The following is a 6,898-nucleotide window of genomic DNA, read 5'->3' as shown; positions in this document are numbered from 1 at the left end:
TCTTTTCATTTGCATGCATCTGGCCTGTCAGAATAGTCTGTGAATGACAATGTTCTCAGTGCCAGAGAAACATCATCTCTGGGAAGGAACATAAAACATGTGGTGAGTGCCACAAATATCTACTAGATCAGACTATTCTTAAGGCATTCCTTTAGGGAATACTTCTCAGAATTTGACTCAAAAGAATATATCTTTGTTACTTGGAGCCATCTGATATCTCTTCTGATCCAATGATTGTTTTAAACTTCAAAAGCTCTTGTATTCCACCTGTAAGGGAAGGGTGGGAGTTAAACTCTTTTGTCTTTGTGCCACACTTAAGGACAGCCAAAATGCTTCCCCTGTAACCTCTCTCTGAAACCACTGGCTCAACCAGATGCACCTTGAGTCATTTATTTATTTTTAGTTCATGTGACCCTGAGGCTTGGTGGCTTCACAATGGGCAAAGGTTTTGGAGTTCAAAAGGCAGACCTGTGTCTAGGAAATAAGCTTGTCAGCTGGAGGCCAGATTTTTCCCCTGCCTTAAATGAGTTTCGCACAGTAGTCACTGTCAATTTACACAGTAGGATTGGATCTGGGACAAGTTATTAGCCATTGCACTCAAATTGCTGAGAGCTTTTGCAGCCCTTCATGGAGTGTTTTCAGGATATGTAACTGTTTTTTGATGTTCTTATCTGGATGTGTGACTAAAAGAGTTCAAGCTTTTCTAGGGAGGGGAAATACAGGAGAAGCAATCTGATTTACAGGTGGTTTTGGCTCTTCTAGACATGCATTTTGAGTGCACTGGAGTTATTGCATCTGAATGCTTTATTGCTTGTCAGCTGAGGAAAGGTAACTGAGCCCCAGGGGTGAGGCTTTATGCACTAGCTCAGCTCTCACCAAAGCCCCTTTCCTCAGAGTTCCTTTTAGGTTCGTGTTTGAAGCTCTAAATCTTTACTGGTCTATCTGCCCTCCCCCATGTTGCTTTACGGCACTTAGAACCAAATTCTGCCCTTGATGCTACATGTGAACTTACTGCAAACCTAAGTTTCTCTTAGCTTTGCTCGCTGAAGCTTGGCAGATTACGACCTGCCAAGAGACGATATGAACAGTCCTCAAAGCTTGGACTGTGCTTTTTTTCTTCTCTCAAGAAACCATGGAGTATGGAAAGACAAGGGGGAGTCGTGGATCTCATAAAATATATCTCCCCTTTGGCTTGGATTATAATAACAACATGTCTGAGTCACCACATGGTACACTGATATGAAGCAACTGCCTGCAGAAAAACCAAAGCCATGCATTTTTTCTGAAAAATGAGGGGGAAAGAAGAAGAAAAAAACCATTTATTTTCATTCTTTTGGCTAGCCTAATTTTCTTCTATTTCTCATTAACCTTTAGAAAATAAAGCTAGCTTTCCTGAGGGAAAATAGCACTTCTTTGCCTCACCCTCACCCCACTAGAGCTGCCCTTCAGCAGCCAAATTTAGCTAAAGGCATGCAGTGGTTTCTAGGCCCACTGAGTTGAATCTTACTTCTGGTCTGCAGGGGTCCTGCCTGTGTGCCCCACAAAAACTATTGCTGAGACTACGGAAAATTGTCCATCACTTGAGCCGGATGCAAAGTCCCCTGGAGGACAATGTATTCACTAGGAGTGCTGAATGGATTTCTTGTTTGTGATTGCTGTTCAGATCCCAGGACCACAAAGAGATACCATATCCCTTTCAGATTCCAAGCATGGAGTTCCGTTCTAGCCTCAACCTTTGAAGTTGCTTCTCTGGGCTCTCTGCCCTCTGAGGAGAAGGTGATGAGCACCCCCAGAGGTTGTTTTGTCCCAATTTACATGAAGCATCCAAGCCAATTTCCCTCTGTTGGACTTCATTTCTCCAGAGCTTGTAACAGGAGACTATCATAAATACATATTTTTGTCACCTAGAGGTAGATGTGATGAATGCCATACAAATTTGGTGGCTTCTGTAAGTGGTTTCTATTGTGGTTTAGTGATCACAGGTCTCCTTATCTTGTAACTTCACGGAGGAAGATGGATTTTTAAACTCCAATTTCTTTATCTCCAGATAACCACAAATGTGTAACAGATGGCTGGATTTTCATCTTGGGTGATGCAAAGAAATCAAAGAGTAGAATCACTTGGGTTAGAAAGGACCCTTAAGGTAATTGAGTCCAACCATTAACCTTATACTGCCAAGTCCACCACTAAACCTAAGTGCCACATCTGCATGGCTTTTAAATACCTCTAGGGATGGTGACTCCACCCCTTCCCTGGGCAGCCCATGCTTGATGACTCTTTTGATGGAGAAATTTTCCCCGCAACTCAATTTAAACCTCTCCTGGTGCAACCCAAGGACATTTCCTCTCACCCCATCATGTGTTACATGGAGGAAGAGATTGATATCCATGTGTAAGCTTTAAAGGAGGCCATTAGAAACAAGCAATGTAACTGAGGTTGTGTACAGAAGTGTGGACAAGTCTGTATTTTGTGCTTGAGATTGTGTACAGAATTTCTCTTCTCCCCAGAACAAAGCAGCGTGTGTTTTGACAGCCTGGAAAATTGGGAACGCGGCATGAAGACATGCCAAAATGACGCTTTAGATAAATGATTTGGTTCTGGTACTAAGCCATTATAATGGCTTGGTTAAAATGTGGAGGGCTGCTTCTGTGAAATACCTGGAGAATGCAGTCTAGAGTTAAACTATGTCCTCTGCTTGCTCCAAATCTGGCCTTGCCTGGAGGCATTCAGTGCCATGCACTGGTGGTACTTTATTTATGTGACTCTGAAGTGTGGTGGCATGTGATATTTTAGGAATGACCTATGGTGCCCAGCATGAAGATCTGAAGAAGTGCTTGGGTTCGATTGTGGTCTAGGACCACCACAGCCATGTTAGTGGAAGATCTTCCCTGGGATGAGTAGAACTTTCCAGAAGTACCCATCTTGGTATTTCTCCCCATCTTTTCTTGAAGAACAAGATGTAGAGCTCATTAGAAGGATTTCAGCAAACAGAGGTTTTGTCAGAAATTGCAGACCTGTCTTTCCATTGAGGACTATTTCAGGAATATTTCAACATGGATGATTTCCAGTGAGGCAAATGGAAAAGGGTTGACATAGGCTATCCCAAGGGGTGCTCATTGGCCAAGCTTTCCAGAGGCTTTCGTGCCTGCTGGGTAATTGGTTTTCCAGGCTGTGGGATCTCATAAATATGGTTCATCCTACCTGTCTTCCTTCTCCATGCAAAATGATGGGATGCATCAACCTTTGATTGTATCTGTCTCCTTATATTAACTACAATAGGAATTTACCTGGTTTACAATAGGCACCAAATTTATGGGCCTTAAAGTAAATCACAGATCCCTCACCACATGCCCGAATCCTGCATAGGTGAGGTGGAGAAAAGGGGGATGAGGAAGAGGTCAATGTTTGCTTGCGGGGAGGGGTGAACCTCAGTTTTCTGTGAGTCAGAAACTTTTCCATGGCTGCAGTTGTGTAGGTGCCTAACTTGCTTAAGAGCTGAATGAAAGAATAATTTGTAATATGTTGCAACAACAACTTTATTGGTCATCTAGCTTGCAGATATATGATAGATGGTATCTTCCCTGTAAGCCACTAGATGGTGATCTTTATATTTGTTAGCCACGTGCCTAGGTAGGCGAAGACGCTACTTATTATAGAAAACCTTTTTTTTATTTTTTTTTTTCACCACAAAGAGACCTCAGTGCACTTCCTACAAGGAAAGTGAACATGGACCCATTTGGCTGAAATGAAAATAATTTGCTCCTACTGTAAGAATGGAAAGCAAAATTGCTTTTGGTCAATGTTTGAATGGAGAGGAGACTGGTGATCTGCTCCCATCCTTCATCTGCAAATCAGGCTCTGCTCATTTGGAGTGTTAGAGTAATCTGAAGTGAGCTGGTGCTGGTCTGCTGGGTTCAGCCATCTGGGCTGCCCGTTTGCAGGGTCTGGTTGCAGCTGGGTGCATACAGTGGTTGTAGGTTCAGAGACAACACCTGGAGATTGAATGCATTCAGAATCTCTTATTTTGGCTTGCCTGCCTGGTAGTTACCCTTGGGAAGCAGACAAATAGAACGGAGTTTGTTTTAATCAAAAGGTAACCATGGCAATGTTTGTATTGGAAACACCTCAACAGGGGTGCCTCCATGCTGATATTTGTACTCAGACCTGAGGTGCTGTATCCATCTTGGGCAGGTTCTGACGTGGCCTTCTTGGTCACAGACTAATATAGGTTGGAAAGGACCTCCAGAGGTCATCAGTTCAAGCCCTTGCAGAACACGGCAAAATTAGTTCAGGTTGCTCAGGGTCTTTTTGCCCAGTCCAATTTTGAGCTTCTCTTGAGGATGGAGATCCCACAACATCTCTGAACAGCCTGTTCCAGTTCTTGACTGCTTTACTGGCCTTAAATGTGAATCTATTTTACTAAAATCTAGCTAGATTTTCTCCCATTGCAACTTGCATTGTTCAAGCAGAAAACTACCTTTGAGTAACCAGTGCATAAATTTTAGAATTTCTGATGTAAATTAAATGACATCTCATTTCAGTACTGTAGTCACTTAAGTTTAGAAGTAATGTTGAATTATTGGCCCTTCTTAATGGAGTGCTAAGGATCTGATTTATCATCACCCTGTACCTTGAGGCATCATTTGTAGCAGTTGAAAACATTTGTGGTGGCAGATTTTAAATGCACCATGTGTCAAGGAGACAGGGCAAGATGCCCTGGGAGAAGCTGCTGCATCAGTTGAATCCATACCAAATTTCACAAAGACTTGCGGTGGGGGGAATTGAGGGACCCTTTGTGGAATGCAGTGCTGTTTGCTGTATTTTTCCATGATGTCTGCTTTTTCTGGTTCTGGTCCAGGCTGTATGTAGAAGTTGTAAAGTGCAGCACAAATGGGCCCCTGTTATGATGCATTTTCTTTCCCCAAACTGGTGGCAGACAGTAAAGGGTCTGAGAAGGATGGTGCCAGCTAGTCTTGTAGCACAAGAGGACAGTGAGGTTAGCAGGCGTGCTTGTCTGGGGAGGCCTTTATTTCAAGGGAGCAACACACCGAGTAGTAAGCACTTGGAGTTACTGTCTCTTGACCAACCTGTCCTGTCAAGCACTGCCAAGGGTGCTGAAACTCAGCCAGAAACGTGGCTGCATCATTGCACTCCCATATGAGGAGAGAGCCATGGTTTGCCAGGGCTTGCAGCAATGGCCTCAAGATTTGTGTTGTCTCTTGGAGGAAAGGGGAATCGCTGGAACACTTTAGGGAACACATCAACCTGCAGGATGCCTGACTTCTCCGTGTGTGAAAGGTAGTGGAAAACTTGATGGGCAGCCCAAAGAACAGGCTGGCCCGATCCTTTTAAGGTACATAGTCTCTCCAGAAGCTTTCCAACTGCATTTCTGCTGAGGTACATGTGTAGACATCTATAAAGGAGGGCTTGTTAGCTTTTCCCAGGCAGATGGATGTTCCAAAAAGTTTGCCTCTCCCTCCCCCCACACTAAGATGACTAACCTTATTCCAGTGAAATCACGGTCAGTGTGACCAGAGAAAATACAACACAGACAGAACTATTCTGGTATAGGTAAGCCTCAGCCAGCACCCAGAACCAGTCTGTGTGAGAAGGGCTTGTATGTGCCTGGACCAAACTGCATCCAGTTTGTGCCCTGAGCTGTGAGACACAAAACATTTGTCCCTCCAAAGCACTAGCCACTCATGACTCTGTTTTCTCCCATACTGTCAAACCAAAATGCTGGAGAAAGGCACTAGTTTAACATTAAATTGCTACCAGCCAAATAGGAGCATGATTCCAAAAGCCAGCTGACAGATAAGCCTAGCCCAAGTCTCTTGTACCAGCTGAGAGAGCATCAGTCACTAGATGTTAGTTAGGGCCTGCCTGACACTTTTCTGTCCCTTTTGGTTTTGAGGATGCAGGACATGACAAGGCTAGAAGTGCTGTTTCTAGACCTTGTGGTTTTCCTTCCCTCAGTCTTGAGAGAGGTGAACAGCTACACTTGGCCAGCTGATTAGAAGTGCTCATAGATGTCTTTACACTCAGATGATGACTTTGCCCCCAGAACCTCCCCTTTCAGGCTGTTCTGCTCTGTGATGGACCCTAAGGGATGGCTTTTGAAACCCTGGGCTTGGGACCTCATCCCTTCCTTTCCTTATTGTAGGTTTGCTTTGCGCGCTTTCACACACGCGTGCGCACACACGCACACAATGTGTGTCTCTATACACACCCCTCTGAGGTTTTTTTTTCCCTCCTTCTTGGCTTCCTCTCACTGTATTGTTTTAAGTTGGTGCCTGGGCTGACCGCCAGTTTAAATTTCATCTGCCTCTCTTCTCCTCCTCCTCCTCCTCCTCTTCTGCCCCCCTCCTCCTCCTCTCCCCCTCCATCCCCAGAAGTGATACTGTTTACTTTCTCTGCTGCTTTCTCAATGTCTTTGTACGCACTGCAAGGGATATAATCACCAGCTGTGGAGAGCTTTCTGAAACTCGAACTTACTCCTCAGTGCCCCGGGCGAGCGACCTCGCCATTAAAAATAAATAAATAAATACAACAATGCTGTATTTAAAGACAAGAAAATGCATGTTTTACATCTCGAGCTGGATCTTGAACAATCATGCCTGTTTATTCCCTCCCTCATGTGGAATCGGTGGGCTTATATATAGATGGACAGCTATTTAGCCAGGAGAAAAAAAGACAACCAAAAGAAACCCCAACTTCCCCTCCCCCCAAAATAAAAAATGAGAAAACCCAGCCCCTAAGAGCAGCATTTTCCTCTTTTAGATTTCCCCCCCTCCCCCATTTTGTTGTGCTGCCGTTTCCCTTTAAATTTTCTCCTTGGCCAAGAGGAGGAAGAGTCCAGCATGGAAGAGTGTCAGACTTCGAAGGGCACTTTGTCTGC

The sequence above is a fragment of the Chamaea fasciata genome, unplaced genomic scaffold, assembly GCF_029207755.1.
Source record: "Chamaea fasciata isolate MVZ Bird 193981 ecotype frontalis unplaced genomic scaffold, bChaFas1.0.hap1 SCAF_7, whole genome shotgun sequence".
NCBI classification, from domain to species: Eukaryota; Metazoa; Chordata; class Aves; order Passeriformes; family Sylviidae; genus Chamaea; species Chamaea fasciata.
This window is presented reverse-complemented; position numbering follows the sequence as displayed.